General features: G+C 36.5%; 1 pseudogene; it reads left to right on the top strand.

Moving 5' to 3' along the window:
• The first annotated feature begins 13 nt into the window (after positions 1–13).
• On the top strand, positions 14–15,413 carry LOC141478810 (TATA-binding protein-associated factor 172-like; annotated as a pseudogene).
• The last annotated feature ends 3,129 nt before the right edge of the window (positions 15,414–18,542 follow it).

Raw genomic sequence — 18,542 nt, 5'->3', positions numbered from 1 at the left:
ATTTGCTGGAAAAATGGAGATGATAATACCTGGTGAAGTGATTCATGTTCTGCCATGAAAACCATGTTTTCTGGAGGATAACTCATTTTTACAGTAAATGAAATAGATTTGTAATTCTTTTTTCCTTTTCATTAGGTTACTTCTGTTTTCAATGAAGTGACATCATCCTTTACTTTGAATCCTAAAATTCTACAGCAGTTGGACAGTAAACGTCAACAAGTCCAAATGACTGTTACAGAGACAAATCAAGAATGGCAAGTGTTGCATCTGCGAGTCCATATGTTTGCTGCATGTGCAGTTGTGAACTTGCATCAACTTCCAGAAAAACTAAATCCTGTTATAAAACCCTTAATGGAAGCTATCAAAAACATGTATAGCAAAGTCACTTCAGCAGTGTACAACAAGGTCTCCTTGTCCCAACTCAAAGATCATAAAAAATCTCTGCAACTCCCTCTGTGTGGATCCACATCTTACCCCACTAGCAGCATGTCCTGCACAGCCTCAGAGTAGCCATGAAAACTCAAAAGGTATAATACCCAAAATATTGCCAGGATTCTTAAAATGTCTGCTTGTCTCTGAACTGTTAAAATGAATGTTTGACTGAGTCTTGTTTTCGGTGGTTTTAAAACGCCAGCAACTGAGTCTTCATTTATTAGTAATTTCATTTAGATATCTTAAATTACACGCTGTGCGTAACTAATGTGTATAGCTTTCAGAAACTTCATGTATAAAAGACTTTTGTTCCAATTTTCAATTATTTACTCTTGTTCAATTATCTACTTCTGATCACATTTCATTTACTTGTGTTATGAAGCACTTCGTCGAAATTGAATCAGTATGGAAATTAGAGTAGCCTGTTAGAAAAAAGTCTGACTTGTGTTATGTTCATAGGCTAATAGTAAGATAACAACAGATGAGGTCAGTGTTGGAAAGGAGAGTCAAGGCCAGGCTGGATGGAGCTCTGAGCAACCTGGTGTAGTGGGAGGTGTCCCTGCCCGCGGCAGGGGGGTCAGAATGAGAGGATCTTTAAGGTCCCTTTCAACCTGAGCCATTCTCTGACTCTATGGATTTTCTTTAAATGACTATCACTTGCTAAAAATGTAAGGATTGAATGAACAACACAAATTAAGACCTTAATACTCAAAGATTTCAACGTGCTTTAAGGTTTGACCATTTTACGTTTTACCTAATCAATGTGACCTCCTTTGTCTCAGAGTAGAATAACATTCATATCTGATTGAAAATTAAGCTGATTGGCATAAGAAGAAATATCAACAAATCCAAAGATACCGATGGCATCTGCTATTGTGTCACAATAGAAGTCTTGAACTGTTTGTAAAGGACACAGAACATAAGTTTGTATAAAATTTAGAACATAATGTGCTGGTTTACTTATAAAAAGTTTGCACAATTAATTTTTATGTGACTGAAGCTTTGTTACCTGTATTTCTTGCTGAATAAGAATTTATGGCAATTTGCACACTTAGATTTTTTTTTTCCTGAGTCTGTAATGTGCTCTTAACAGAGTAACTCTACTCTACTTAAATTTTTCTATCCTTGAGGACCATGATACCTGTGGGGTTTTTTTAAAGCACATTGAGATCTGCAGATGACTTGTAGGAAGCTGTCACTTCCTCCTACATTTTAAACTGCAGTTTAAATCATTGTCAGCTATTCTCCCTTTTCCTTTAGGGCCCAACTCTGATAAAGATGGGATGCATCATACAGTTACGAAGTACAGGGGAATAATTACACTTTACAGACATCAGAAAGCTGCTTTTGCCATCACAAGTCGGCAAGGTCCTACTCCAAAAGCTCTGAAAGCCCCAATTGCAGATCTCCCCACTGGCAGTAGTGGAAGCATTCCTACAGAACTTGATGAGGTAAAGTTCAAAAACTTGCATTTGCAACTTGTACATCCAGTGCTCCCTTCCATCAGTTTGAATTCACCGGAGTTGATTGATAGAATTATAATAGGGATGTCCAGGATCTTTTCATGAGATAACTGGGTTGATGTAAAATTTTGTGATGCAAGCAGCATATGTTAGTTGATGATTATATGAAGTCCTAAATCTTCAGTGTGTCATTAAGAAAATTAATATTCCTGAAATATCATACATTTAGCACGGGATATGAATGTTTCAATATAAACCCGTGCAAATGGATTTCCACAAACTGTGCTGTGACTGTGTCCCGTTACCCATTTTAATGTGGTCGTCTTGATGCCAGTACAATCTCTGAAGCATTACAAACAGTATTTGAAATACGACTGGCTTTAGGATATTCATGTGACTTCCACACCTCATATGCTAAATTTTCTTGTTACTGTTTTATTCAGCATGGTTTAGTAAGACCCTAATCAGGCCTGTGATACCTGTGGATTCTGTTCTTAATTGTTAAAGTGATTTTTATCAATGCCACTTTCTGAAAAGGGTGGGAGCAAGAGAAGAGGATTAATAACAAATCAAGTATTGCTTTTGGGAAGCTTTTTGAGCATGCTACTGTTCCTGGTGTCCCCTATGTTGGCAATATCTCAGGTTCTGGAGCAAGAATTCGTTGAAAAACCTCTTGTTGAAGAGGGACCTGTGTCGGCAACAGCCATGTCCCAATATGTATAGGATTTAAATAGTCTTCATTTTTTACCCATGTTAAAAAAAAAAAAGCTAACTTACAAAGAAAAAAAACCTGCAAATGTGTTGTAGGTAGCTATAAACACAATCAGAATTGAATGCCTATATAACAATGGGAGTCGCCTTGAAAATAATTGTTATTCTTAAATGTATCTGTCCTCACTACTTTGTTAAATTGTTTAATTCTAGGCTCAGAAACCTTATGTTGTACAGAGAAGAGGAGCTGAATTTGCCTTATCAACTATAGCTAAACATTTTGGTGCTGAAATGGCAACAGGATTGCCACATCTCTGGGATGCTATGGTTGGTTCATTAAGGAACAACATTCACATAAGTAATTTTGGTAATTACACTTCTGATTTAACCTGGGGAGGGGGGTGGGGCTGGTAGGCTGGGTGCAGTATGTCAGTCCTAAACTGAACACCTTTTCTGTTTTTAACAGATCGAAAGTCCTTACTGGAAAAAGGAGATGCTCCTGCCCAGGAGCTAGTAAATTCTTTACAGGTTTTTGAAACAGCAGCAGCTTCAATGGATACTCAGCTACATCCTCTGGTAATCACATTCCAAAGCAGCTTTTGTATGAAGCAATTAAGTCTGTTCATTGCCACTGTTTTAAATCTGTGTTTTAAGGTTTCTTTTTAGATGTTTTTTTAACTTTGCTCAAATCGTGTTTTTATTGCACTTGCTATCCTGCCTGTTCTCCAAGTCCTGTATCCTAGTCTTGATAAACTGAAGACATAGCCTTCTATTTTCAGCAGTTAAGCTGTTATGTATGCTTCAAAGCTATTTCTTCCCTGTGTCCTGTCGGGTGTTAACATTCTGTATTTGTTTTTGTGGGTTGTAGGATAAACCACAAAAGCAAACACCTACCTACAATTTAGACTTGGCCTACCCTTTTCTGAATGAGATGCCCAAACAAGATTGTGTCCAAAGTTTGAATTATGACAGTATTTATGCTATTGCGTTACATTGAAATCAACATCTCAACTCTTGCTTTATTCTAATTCTAGATTTCCTAAACCTGGAGAACAGACTGACTCCCTGTGCGGGGAATGCAAAAATTATGGGAGACTTCAGTTACCCCCAAGTAGACTGGATTAGATTCATTTTTTTAATTATTTCTTTTTACTCAACACTTCAAGTAAAAAAACTTAACATCTCATATGCAGCAGTAGGCTCTGAACTGACTATCTCTACTCAGGAGAGAGATCCTGGAGTTAGGATACTTCTGTGAAAGTATCAACTGAATATAAAGTACTGGTTAAAAAAATAGAAAGTTAAGAAAGAGACAGCACAAGAAAGTCACTATTATTCGTGCATCTCAATGCAGCCTCCAGTGCTAGCCAGCCAGCCTCCAGTGCCATAGTTCAGCATAAATACAGTAGCACTGGAAGAGGCATAGAGAAAGGAAACAGGGTGATAAAAATACATGAAAAGGCTCCCATGTAGGGAATAAGTAGGCCAGAACTCTGTCCGGAAAGAATTGGCAGAAGGAGTGGCTGTAGAATTCTCAGCAGATGGAAGAGATTCCTATGGCACACATGGAATTGTTTCTTACATATTTTAATAAAATACTGAAGGAACTTTGAGTTAATTTAGCATATGCCATGAAAAGACATTTTTATATGTATGTATTTTGCATATATAGATATACATATAATGTGTAGTTATTGTGTAGATGGTTTTGGGGGTGCCAATACTGTACACAGACTTCAAAAAGAACAAAAAAATCATAGAAAGTCAAGGAGAGTAGAACTGGTTCATCAAAGGTAATATTTAGGGGCTTTCCACACTAGGAAAAATGTGACCGTCTAATATCTGACATAAAAAGGTATTTGTGGTCATGGAAAAAAAGGTATATATGTACTTGGGAAGATGTGAATTTCCTTCTGTGTGTTGTCCTTGTCACACAGAGTTAATAAGACTGCCAACATGTATAATTTATCTGCCTAAACATAAATGTAATGAGTCTAGGACAGATTTGATAGCTGGAAGGAATTCTTTAATCGATGTATCTGTATTTAAGCAATAATTTTTTTTAAATAATAAAAAAAAGTTCTGAGTATCTAGTAGTGTATTTTTCCAGTGTGAAACACTTCCTTAATTATCAAGGGCTTTAATTTGCATTTTGACTAAAACCCTAAACATTTTATTACTCTCTGAATTTTAACTGTATTGTGGAGCAATGTGTTCAAAGTTCAATTGTCTTTTCTCCTGAAACAACTTTTCTGTTCGAAACAATTTTTTGGTTTGAAACAATTGGATCTTCTGAAGGAGCCATTTCACGCATTCTTTAGGAGGCAACAGTGACTTCAAAAGACTGTTTACTTCAAAAATAAATCAGTAATTTGTTTATAATTCATATTAACGTCTTTTTTTCTCTCCACCCTCTTCTATTCAGTTAATACAGCATTTGTCTCATCTCTATATGTGCCTTCAACATCCCAGCACTGCAGTGAGACACATGGCTGCTCGTTGTGTAGGTGTTATGAGCAAAATAGCTACCATGGAAACAATGAATATCTTTCTAGAGAAAGTTCTGCCGTGGTTGGGAGCAATAGATGACAACACCAAACAAGAAGGTGCAATTGAAGCACTTGCATGTATCCTTGCTTGAGTATTCAAAAAGGCGGAAACCTCTTTGCAGTTGCATAATTTAGGGGAACAAAAACTGTTGCTTGAAAAAATGGAGGAATGAAATAAATTGTTAAGCTATTTTTCTCCTGTGTAGAGAAGAAACAGAAGAAACTTTACATTGCCTTTATTTTAACTATCGAATGAAGTTTTGGTGGAGGTAATTCAGTGTCTCAAACCATGGAATTCACTGGGCTGAATGTAACTGGGTAGATCAGACTTTTTTTTTTTCCCATTGGTTTGTTAGTATAGATCTTTGTCAGCTGATGTAGTAATGACTTTCTGTCTATTGAGTGTGAAATCTGCCAGGTACATATTGATGTCAGACAGTCTTGAACTGGGAAAAACTATTTCCTTAATAACTGATCCAGGTGTAATGGAGCAGCTGGATGTTGGTATCGTTCCATACATCATTGTTCTTCTAGTGGTTCCGGTTCTGGGTAGAATGAGCGATCAGACAGACAGTGTACGTTTTATGGCCACTCAGTGCTTTGCAACGCTAATTAGACTAATGCCTCTTGAGGTAAGCTCAAGTTGTAAGTACGTTGAGTATGTGAACTGTCCTGTGTCCGCTTTTTCACCAACCACAAAGTCCAAGCTTCTGGCTTATTAAGTGCTAAACAGATGTTGAGACCATTATCAGATAATTGAAGATGTGTCCTTTATAATGTAAAATTGGACTATCTGTTACTAATCTTTATCTAAATTAATGTTACAGTAAAATTTCTCATTTCAACTGTGTACATTAAGTTAAAAGTGTATATTCATTAATTTTGTGTGTAATTCTGCTTCTCCTAGTTTTGGCTCAAAAATCTTAGGAGTTATATGTGTGCTCTCCTTAGGTATGTGTGTTGTGTTATGTGGTGAAGAGAACTGCATAAAAAAGGAGTAATAGAAATAGTGTGAAGATGAGTACAGTTACTTATTCCTAGTTCTTAAAATCAAAAAGCCCCACCCTACAGCTTTGGGCAAAATATTACATGTATTATGATCCAGTAGTATTTAATCAGTGATTAATTTGCTTCAGTTTTTCACTTCTACTAAAACTTGCATACCTCAGACACTGCTTAATATTGCACTTCAAGGACTACGAGGCTTCCAAGTAACTTATTTTCACCACCAGACGGTAATAGAAGACAGTTCACGATTTGTTTGTGTTTCTAATGAAAAAGAAAAGTCAGTTTAATGGGTTTAGTATATTTTATCTCGTTTTTTTTTTTAACTTAGTGTAATAGAGTCTTAGAATCTGGTAACTAGCAATCTGCCTTAAATGGAGCACTTTCTACATGCTCACGCTGAAATGATCAACAAGTTGAAAATGAACAAAGTAGAAAAAAATTTCTGGCATGCTGCTGTTCATTCCATTGCCCTTCATGTGCATCTCAATAGAGTCCTATGGAATACATACAGCTTAGATATTTTTTTTCTTTACAGCTACTTTAATAGAATTTAGTGAGCATTTCTTAAAAATGTAGAATACTTGTTTTATTAATTGCATACATATGCACAGTAAGTTCATGTTTCTTTTCCATAGTTACTCAAGAACTCCCTTAGGACTTCCCTTTCTAGTTAAGGAAGTTCAATATCGGATATTGAACTATATAAAATATGCAAACTTAGAGTAAAGTAGATATGAGAGAAAATACCAGTGTTGTCGTGGGACCATCTTTTGAATGCTAGCAATTTTAAATGTTAGGCCAAACAAGGAATTTAAATTGATAAATGTAGAGGGCTTAGTCACCTCAGTAGAAAGAGCAGGGGGTAAGTTGATAGGGACTAGGGAAATGTATGTTTTTATGGGGAAATACTTTATTAAGGAGTCCTTTTTTTGAATCGTAGAATAGTTTGCGTTGGAAGGGACCTTTAAAGGTTGTCTAGTCAACCCCCCCCTGCAATATGCATCTTCAACTAGATCGCGTTGCTTAGAGCCCCATCCATCCTGACCTTGACTGTTTCCAGGGATGGCAAAATTGAGATTGAAATAACTTGATAAAGTTTTCATAGACGAAGTTTCACACATGCTTTCTATGAAAAAAAACCAACTTATGGAGTGGTGTTTTATGGATACAGTTTTACTTTTTTAGATGGGAGGACTTTTTAGGGTAGTCTTGCAGATATTTCATAAGACAAACTCTTACGCTTTTTCAGTAGTTATAGTGGTATTATTAAAACATCAAAAAACCACTTTCCACTCTTTGAATTTCATATCCCTGAAGCATGACTTAGTTCTGTAACAAAACAAAGTGTCTATCTAGTGTTTTTTGTTTATTGCTGATATTTTATGTACTACCTAAAAAGCAAGACCTGAATTCAGCTGCTGGATAAGTAAAAGTGACAGGGATCTGAGTAAGGCTGGAGTTTCTAATCTGTATTTTTGTATTGGTTTCTAATTGTGAGAATTGGAAACAATAGCAATACATAAATTGGGAGAACTTAGCTATGCTCAATTTCCTGTATCTTTATTCTCAATTTCATTATTCATTCAACCATAAAAATGAAAAATATGACTGAAAGTATTGTAAGATAAATGGTTCAGCTTAATCTGTCCTGTTTTATTTATAAGCAGTGATGCTGCAAGTTGACCATATACTTAAACCAATTTAATGGTATGGTATTCACTTTTTAGACATGTTCTTTTAAAAGGGAGGGTAGGAAGAGCAGTTGAAGAAATAGTCTGTTGTCTGTGTATATATACGTACTTAAATACCATATTGGAGCACTTCTAACATCTGAAATCTGGGTTAGTTTTCCCCATTCCTTATTAACCATGTACATGGTGGAATTATTCAATAAGAGTTTTTCTTCTCAGCCAGGAGACCTCCCTAAGTGATTAGTAACTTGGGTTTTGAAGTAAAGCTAACTAAAGATGGTGGTGGCCCAGAAAGCTGGGATGACAGATGTGATGATGGAAACTATTAGTGCGTCTTTTGCTACTGTATATTATTAGCAAGCAAGAACACCTGAGCGTATTTATCCCCAGATAGCTTTTTTGGGCTTCTGGCCTGGTTTGGAAAGTACTTAGGAAGCCAAGGTCTGCTGCTACAAACTCGGAGGAGTTAAGGATTTTTTTCTCCCAGTGGTTCTTAACTGCTCGAATTCATCCTATGGATTTCAGTATCACTTTAGATCTAATTCTCCTAATACCTGTAGGAGAAAAATCCATCTAATTTTGGATGGTAGGCTGTGGCTAAGGAGAAATGGGTGTCCAAGAATTCTCTAGCCAGCCAGATAAACTCTGATTAGAGGTAGAAGAGCTTAGTCTTTGTAAAATCTTACAAGGATGACTAGAATTTCCCCTCTTCTGTGCAATTGTGTCAAGCTTTTCAGTGTGTCCTTTGGGGCAGAGTTTGTCTTTTGCCCCCTACAGCTCTGGATGAGTTGATCTGCAAGGAATCAGATGCAAGTACAATGCAAGTACAGCACTGAGTTTGGATTTATACAATTGAGACGATTGACAAACAGATGGCAAAGATCTGCAAAATGTCTAAGCTAGTATGAGGCTTTATTTCTTATCGTCTGTGTGAAAATTACCGTAGCCCTTACATTGCTACTTTAAAAGTATTATCCTAGGCTGGTATACCAGATCCACCAAACATGTCTGAAGAATTAATCCGAATGAAAGCCAAAGAACATCACTTTCTGGAATAATTGTTGGATGGAAAAAAACTGGAAAACTATAAAATTCCAGTACCAATCAAAGCAGAGCTCAGAAAATACCAACAGGTAACAGCTTACACTTTTATTTTAAAAGACCAGTAAGTCTGATAGGATTTTATGGAGGGTTAGGAGTTGTTCAGGTGCTTGGTTTTTTTGCTTGTGGGGTTTTGTTTTGATTTTAGCTGTGTAGTATGTATCTTAGACTCTTGGGTAAGGAAGAATAAATAATGTATGCCATTTATACTGTTTTTCTTTGAACACATTTTTTTTTTTCTTCTCTCTGGATTCTATAATTTTTCTCAGGGAATGGTGAATGGGCTGTGCCTTGCTTAAGCTGACTGTTGGAGCTCACCACTATAAAGCCAGGCCTCAGTGCACTGTTTGGCTGCTTATGTTTCTCCCATTTCCCCCCCCTCTGCTTTGATTGAATGGGCTATAGTGGATCACAGAACCACAGAATCCTCTTGGTTGGAAGGGACCTTTGAGATCAAGTCCAACCACAAAAAAAATGCATTTATGGTGGGAAACAAGCTCATAGTTTGGCAGTGATGGATGAAAGAACATACAGATGTCTGAACTGACACTTAACTAGCCAAAAGCTAGTTATTACTTCTGAGGCGCTCTTTTTATTTTCTGATTTCAGGATGGAGTGAACTGGCTGGCGTTTCTCAATAAATACAAACTTCATGGAATTCTGTGTGATGACATGGATTTAGGAAAAACTTTACAATCCATTTGCATTCTTGCAGGTGATCATTGCCTCAGGCAAGCTTAAACAAATAACATTCTATCTTAAAGACTTTAATGATAGGTTTTATCTATGGTAATGACTCTGGACATAATCCTGGGCAACTGTCTGTAGATGGCTTTGCTTCAGCGGGGGGGGCTGGACCAGATGACCTTCAGAGGTCCCTTCTAACCTCAACTATTCTGTGAAAAACAGTTTTTTGGAACTTATTTTGATATTCTTAAAGAGCTCAGGAATATGCAAGAACAAAACTGGTGGACAGCGTTCCTCTTCCCTCCTTGGTGGTGTGCCCTCCTACGCTCACAGGACACTGGGTGGATGAAGTGGGCAAATTTTGCTCAAAAGAGTATCTTAATCCTTTGCACTATACAGGACCTCCAACGGAGAGAGCAAGGTAATGCACTTCGCATTTATGACTTGGATAAAGTAAAATTCCACACACAGAATTTTGTAATTCACTTTACTACTGAAGCATAGTTTGTAGGCATGGTGAAACGTGGTACCTTTAAAGGCTGAAATAATAACATATGTAAGGAGCACTTGAGTTATGATCTCCTCTCTTTTTTAATTAAGATTACAACATCAGGTGAAAAGACACAATCTCATAGTGGCTTCATATGATGTTGTGAGAAACGACATCGACTTCTTCAGGTAAGAATTAGTTTATTTTCTGAGGTTTGTAATAGCTTAGAATTTTAAGTGCTACTTAAGTCTATGTTCTTCTTTTCTAGAAATATTAAGTTTAATTACTGCATTCTTGATGAAGGCCATGTAATAAAAAATGGAAAAACAAAGCTGTCAAAAGCAGTAAAACAGCTGACTGCCAATTACAGGATAATTCTTTCTGGGACACCTATCCAGGTAACCGCTTTCTTTTTTCCTAAGGAGTTGGGTAAGTAGTAGAAAACGAGCAAGAGAGATCTACTTTGCAGGCCATTTTATTGTGCTTTTTATCAGAGCACAATTTTTTCTTGTTCAAAGTACATGTTGTAAAAAAGCTTTTCATTGCTAAATGCTTGAAACTACCTCTTTTTCCTTTCCCAGTATACCCACATATAGGGGAATGGGTGCAGGATCTGTGATACTAATGGGGCTCAAAAGTTTGCAACGAGACTTTCTCTAACACTTTTTCTTTATGTAGCGGGCAGGGAAAGGGAGAGAGCATTTCCTTATGCCTCTAGTGAAATTAGCAAGAAACTTGACTCTGAGAACTCCAGATTTAGGGGTTTGTCCAGAATGATTTGTCTGTGGAGTATCTGTCTCATCCAGGACTAAGACCACTGGCATCCCCTGAGTTTTGTTGTCCAGAAGAACTCAGGGTGTGACTTAACATATCAGACACAGTAGAAAGTCCATTTCTATCTTAAAGTGCATATACTTAACAGTTACTGTGCATATACTGCAGTTACTTCCTGTAACTTAAGTTGATGAAAGAGCCACCAAGTTCCAGGAGCTCAAAAATATGTTGAAGTGTTATGTTTGTAGTGTTTTACAGATAGTGTTAAATATGTATGGAAATGTTTCTGATAACTTATTTTCAAAAGTAAAGAATTGTTGTAATTTAACAAATGTTTCTTTCACGTACAGAACAACGTCTTAGAGTTGTGGTCGTTGTTTGACTTCCTTATGCCAGGATTTTTGGGCACCGAACACCAATTTGCAGCTCGTTATGGCAAACCAATACTGGCAAGTAGAGATGCCCAGAGCTCCAGTTGAGAACAAGAGGCTGGTAAGGATCAAACATCTAGTCTTAGTTTTCTGTTTTCTTCCTGAAAACTGTGAGAACTGCTAATGAAAAGAGAAAGTGTGGTTAGTGCCAACCTAAGAGATTGGGGAGGGGCTGAATGTTTTGAAATAGTTTTTTCCCTAAAATACTGATTCCGTTGCCTTCACTTAGGGGTTCTTGCCATGGAAGCACTGCACCGTCAAGTTTTGCCATTCCTGCTAAGGAGAATGAAAGAGGATGTACTCCAAGATCTTCCACCCAAAATTATTCAAGATTATTACTGTATTCTCAGTCCTCTACAGGTACGCTTAAGTGACTGGAAGCTTAATTTTTTCAGCACAGTTAAGACCACAAAGAAACCACTTCTCTATTCCTGGGTCAATCTGATGTCAGCTCTGATGCTCTATGGGACCACAGGGCTCAAAAGTTTTTCCAGTATACGCTTCAGAGCTAATTTCAGTCCTGTTGCAATAGTGCATTTCTTTAGCTTAATTTCTGGCATCATTCTACAAGAACATCTAAGCATCTGCAAATTTTTTTAAAGAATACTTCCCAAGCGGAAAGAAAATAAATTGCAAGAGGTTCCACTGTTAATGTTGATCTTGTGCTACATACAAAATAGCTTTCTTGATTTATGTTAATTCAGAACTTTAACTTGGAACTAAATTCTAAAAATAACTGTCTTTTATTCTGTCGGGGAAACATACTTACTCTCTTGTCTGGGGCCTGGTCTACAGGTTCAGCTTTATGAAGATTTTGCCAAGTCTCGTGCCAAATGTGATATTGATGAAACAGTTTCTTCAATTTCACTGAATGAAGAAACTGAAAAACCGAAGCTTAAAGCTACAGGTCATGTATTTCAGGTACAGATTTCTTCACTAATTTTTACTACCTAGTTCTTTAATTTCTGGTAACTGTATTTCTGAATTTAAAAAATGAGAATCAGAAAAGTTAACTTAGATCATATGGCCACAAATGTATAAGTAAAATATTTAGATTTTTGGATCAGCTTGCCTGGAATGTGATGTATAGCTGTTGTGCTCAAATTATGTTTTTGTGTCTTAGTCATATAAAACTGTCAAATTTTTTAATGTGTTCTGCTGAACTAGTGTTCAGCTATTTTGTGGATCATGGATACTACTATCAATTAAAAACTGATGACCAAAGTGCAAAACCTCAGAACAAGAGGGAACTAATTTTGAACTCATCAGTTGTTACAATACAAAATTAAGATTCTAAAACACAGTTTCCTTAAGGTTAGATCTGAATGTATGAAGGTTTATGGTCTTACAGAATTGCAGGTTAAGCCTCAGCTACTAGGAAACACTAACATTTAAAGGATCTGCACAGCTTCCAAACCTATCTACTATATCACACACAGAGGAAGGTGTGGTAAATGATAGTCTCTGCACTGTTCCTGCAACAGAAACCAAGATCATTATGGTCCTAACAGTTAGTGGATATAGTTTGAAATGCAGGTTTTCTTAATATAAACGTGCAACTTTATTTTAATGAAAATAGACCCTAAAGTCCAAATTGTGAAATGTGGCTGAGTGGCCCCTCTACTTACAGTCAATTTTGTTCATCCTTTTTCTGTAACTACATCGTTGCTAACCATTTCTTTGAACTTCATTTCCTAAATAATTAAAGGCATTGCAATACTTACGGAAGCTATGCAACCATCCAGCGTTAGTGTTAACAACCCAGCATCCAGAATATAAAAGAATTACAGAGCAACTTGCAGCTCATAATTCATCCCTTCGAGATATCCAACATGCACCTAAGCTGTCTGCTTTAAAACAAGTAAGTAGGCTTGCATTTTGTGCCTTAAATTTCCTAAATATGTCTCTATTGATGTTACAATTTAGAAGGTTTTGTTTAAGACTCCATCAATATGAACACTGATTTTAAACCACTAGTTAAGTATCAAATGCAATAGAGTACAAGGATTTTTTAGGTATATGCCCTATTTTTCCTGTTAATTCAAGGAGGAGGGGGAAGCACAAGTTTGCCTCAAGGTGATGATGTTTACATTTTTGCTGCCTTGTCAAAAACCTTTTTTGTCTTACTCCTGTCCCTCTTATTACAGAAATTTTTTTCTCCTATTTATTATACAGGAGACTTAGCTTGATAATGATAGGTTGCATTACATACTTAAATTATATTGTAAGTAAAGGAAAATGAAGAAAATGACTATTCTGTTGACTCCTTAAATTTTTCATGGTTTGACAGTGAAGCCAAACTTTGCATTATGTCATTTAACTGACTGTCACTTATAGATTTCTTTCTGTAGTTTTTCTTATTTCTACTTCTGATAGTCCATCAATGTCAATATTTACATGAGATCTACTATCACTTTGATACACTTTAATGCTCTTACTTTAAGCTACTGCTAGACTGTGGTTTGGGGAGTGGTGGATCTTCAGAAAGTGGTACAGAAGCTGTTGTGGCCCAGCACAGAGTACTTATCTTCTGTCAACTTAAAAGTATGTTGGATATAGTGGAGCATGACCTTCTGAGACCTCAGTTACCTTCAGTTACTTATTTACGACTGGATGGCAGCATACCTGCTGGTCAGAGGCATTCCATTGTTTCACGGTAAGCATATCCCTTCATAGCTCATTACAGTTGGCCTTATATATGTTATATTATTTATATGGTACAAAATTGTTCTTTTGTCTGCCTCAAAGCAGTTGAGGTTCATAAATTCATTATTTAAATTAAACTTACCATCCTTAACTTTTTTTTTGTATGCAGGTTTAATAATGACCCATCTATAGATGTTCTTTTGCTCACCACTCATGTTGGTGGATTGGGACTTAACTTAACAGGGGCTGATACAGTAGTATTTGTGGAACATGACTGGAACCCAATGAGAGACCTGCAAGCCATGGATCGGGCACATCGCATTGGGCAGGTGAAAAACTCTTCCATTTTTTTCCCTTGCTGAACTCCTGTTTCTTTGAATTTGGATAAGGTTGTAGCATATAAGTGACATCTGGGGCTTTCCACCCAATACTGCATTCTTGCAAATATGTCAGATATTGAAGTGTGTACTTATCCTATGCCCAACTTGGTATGCCTTCTCTTCTGTCTTCCTGAGCTGCTGAGGAGAGGCCAGTGAAAAATCACCCTTCAGTGAAGAAGAGATGCAATTGAGAGAAGGAGCTGAGGGGAAGCCCCAAGGGTTGTCCTCCTCTGACAAGGAAAGAGTGACTGCTGTTAGTCTCCCCTACAGCTGTAAAAAGCAGTGAATTCCTGACTTCCTGCATGCAGGTGCCTCTACTGTATGCTAGCACAGTCTCATTCTTTTCATCTAACATCAGTCAGCCTTGTTGAGTACAACTGCTGAAGGGTAACTCCAAGCCAAACTGCTTCCAGACTGTTCATGATGAATACTAAAAGGTTATGCTTTCTTGAATACCTAAGATGATATTGTTTAGTTAAGTGTGCTTTTTCTTCAGAAACGTGTTGTTAATGTGTATCGCCTGATAACCAGAGGAACTCTTGAGGAGAAGATAATGGGTCTTCAAAAGTTCAAAATGAATATTGCAAATACAGTGATCAGCCAAGAAAATGCAAGCCTACAGAGCATGGGAACAGAACAGCTTCTTGATCTGTTCACTCTTGACAAGGTAAAGAATCGTTTTTTACAAATACCTACCAAAAATAGAGCTTAGGGAAAAGCTTTGCTTGAAATGTAAAATTAAATCAGATGAACACTTGAAATTGGAATGATGAATAGTAGGCAACTCTGAAAAACAGGAGGAGCTGATACTTAACAAAAAGAATCATCAGACTAGAATAACTCAGTATATTTGTGAACATATTATTCTGTATGTTAATGGATTTTTTTTTTTCTTTTGTGAAGGATGGAAAAACTGAAAAAGCAGATACCTCTACCTCTTCTGGGAAAGCATCAATGAAATCAGTACTCGAAAACCTTGGTGAACTATGGGATCAAGAACAGTATGACACTGAATACAGTCTTGAAAACTTTATGCATTCATTAAAGTAACGATCGTATATTCGTAATACAACTGCTGCTAGTTCACGTAATTTTCTGCTGATATTCAGCAAACTTCAAAGTATGTATAGCGAACCTTTAGCTTAATGTGTAAATAGACTTATTGAAAGAAAAATCTTCAGAAGACTGGTACTAAGTAGTGTCACCGGTTTCACTGGGGAGTTACTCTGTCTTAAACATTTGCACTGTATAAAAGAACTTTAAATGTAAACATTGTGAGGTGGTTTGAATTTTACTTGTTCTGAACTGCTTCAAATTCTTACTTGGTAGAAGAATAAAACAAAGCAAGTTTTTACATATTAACAAGCGTTACTTCTGTTTGAAGTTAAGTCCACCATTATTTTTTTCTGTATTTATAATAGTTTTGTACAGTTGTTTCAATGAGTACTTCAGGTTGTTCAGTGTACATTTTTCTTTTAAACATAAGTTGCTTTTATGGTGTATTAAAAAACAATTTTCAACTTAAACTTTCATTCAGATCATTTCAGGACTCGTCACCAGAGGCAAAGCCTAGAAGCCTTCAAAGTATTGAATAATTAAAGGGCACTAGGTATGTGCAACCACCTTTGTATATTGAGTATAAATATATTATGCTCTTCAATCTTTTGACACCATCTTGAGAGAACAGCTGACTTGAACTTTTTAATGTAATGAGCTATATTAAATACAGGTAATGGCCTATTTGGGGCCATGTTTGCATCCTATTAGCAGGGGTGTACTTTTTTAATTTATCTATAAGGCTAGAATATAGCCACTTTGAGAGATGCATGTATTCAGTATGTTTCAATCTTATCTATTTTTTGTAACTGAAATAAAAAATCAAATATACAGACAGACATTTTCCAGAAGTAGATTTTACACCGTCTAGGATTCTAAAATCCATGCTAAAGTGACTGTTTACTAAACTAATGCATGATTTAAAGCTTCTTAAAGGAAGAGGGTGGACTTTTTTCTTTAGGAGAAAATATACATAGAAATGCCTACATTCAGTTTGAGGGAATTGAATAGTTGAATTTGTGTAACAAAGATAGTAAAGGCCTTCAGTAGCAGTGAGTGAGAATAATATGGCTGTATGTTATGCAGCTTTTTATAAGAGAGGCAGTAGTAAAAGCGTGTTTCTAGATGTGCATATGTACCAGTATATGCACTTTTTATAAATATTAAATTATAGATAACTTACAGCAGTTGTCTGAATACATAGAATATATGTATAAGTATAAAACCTAAGGTTTGTAGCTTGCTGTGTGCTTAAGCATCAGAGCTTAAAACCACCGGAGACCTCAACTATGTAAAATAAGATTGTTATAAAACAATATATATATAAATCAAGACTGTTCTGCAGCACTGGAGGTGAATTAATGTCACATTTCAGTAGTTATGAACTGCTATACTGTAACTAAATTAGCATTCCATGAAAATAAATAAAACTGGGAATATATAGCTTGTACGTTGTGTTATGTCCATGTTTAGGTTTTTTCTGTAGAGAAGACACTTTCACTGTAGCTGACTAAGTAACAAAACTAATGCTTTTGGAAATTACAGCTGGATTACTAGTATTATGTTAGTTCACTTCTATCTTCATACATAGACTGTTTCTGTTGTGCTTCCAACCGCTAATCCAAGCAGGGGGAGAGACAAGATGGGGCTTGGTGTTCTGTTTGCAGAGAAATTATAACACTGGAATACTGGGTACTCTTAAGGTAATTTAGTGTGGTAATCTAGCGGTAGTGCCCAGAAACAACAAGATACTTCAATAAAGAAGCCTCTTATTTAGTCATCAAACACTGCATATGTTTTTCTTCAAGAGTTTTATTAATTGCAGTGGTAGGAAACTTTGGCTCCTGTTGGAAAATAAATATACAGCAAAGGACTACTTGAAACCAGTTATTTATCACATTGAGGTTGCTATGCAACTATAACACTCTTTGTGATGGCTCCTTGGATGTGACACCAAAGAGTCCTGGAAAACGGAGGGAAGCAGAACCTGGAATAAGCGTTTCAAGATTGTATGTACTGACTGATCTTAAATCTGTGAATTAACACTTTCAAAGTGGGCACCAGCAGGAACACTGCACTAAATATATAAAAAAAAATTTGTAGTTACCTTGATATTTAAGTAAGAGGTTTTTTTTATGCTCTCCAAGCTAGCAGGCCATCTACTATGATCTGGCTTGTTACTGCAGTGTTCACAGTACACAAACAGAATTCACTTACAGCAAAACTAAAGCAAGAAATATGCTCTTGGAATGCCTCTAACTGCATTTGACCTGTTTAATGGATATTCAGCAGGACCAGATCACAATCTAGGCTGAAATAAGAACTTCAAAGATAGTGCAAGGATGTCAGCTTTGCAACACCGGCCATTTTTCTCTGCCCCTACTGCAGTGTATTACGTGCTAATGAAGACGTAGCCTAAACCTTGAATTGACTGCAAGTTCAGTCATTGCAGGCCCCAAAAAACGACCCGTGAGTAGAACCACACAGGCCCAAGGCTTGATGCATTGTGTGTAATTTGCACTGAATTACTAGTCTATATCCATTATTTAATGGCATCAAAAGAACACCAGTAGTCACCAAAGCCAGACCACCAAATTATTGATACAGTTCCAGATTCTATACTTACTAATTTGTGAAAACTAAGTACCTCTTACTGGTGACCCCATTCTGGGCTGAAATGTATACAGTTTGAAACAACTGTATACATAATGGTGCTTCTCAACCAAACTTTAAGACTGCTTGAAATTCTGCTTCAAACTAAATGGAAAACTACCTTCTGCAAACATGCACCAAGTCTGCATAAACATTCCTTCTGAAATGTCTATTATACTTAAACTAAGAATTCATTCTGACAAGTCTGTCTTAATGCATGTCATCTTTGGAATCCATTTCAGCAGGAAGCTGCTTTCTTTCTGCAAATGTGGACTATTGCAGGGGATTTTCTTTTTTTTATCCTGCTCCCTAATGCTTTTCCAAGCTCCCTTTCCAAGGGAAAGGGTTTTTTTTTCCAAGCTTGCTGAAATCCAAATTACACTGAAGATCCAAGGTCTGCATACTCATGATTTAGTTTCTCATGTGTTCAAGTTTAGTCTTTCTCTTTAGTCCTTTGTACTAGATGCCCAT

This window comes from Numenius arquata, unplaced genomic scaffold, assembly GCF_964106895.1.
Source record: "Numenius arquata unplaced genomic scaffold, bNumArq3.hap1.1 HAP1_SCAFFOLD_663, whole genome shotgun sequence".
Classification (NCBI taxonomy): Eukaryota; Metazoa; Chordata; class Aves; order Charadriiformes; family Scolopacidae; genus Numenius; species Numenius arquata.
The sequence above is the reverse complement of the archived record's forward strand: the minus strand, read 5'-3'. Positions and strand labels throughout refer to the sequence as shown.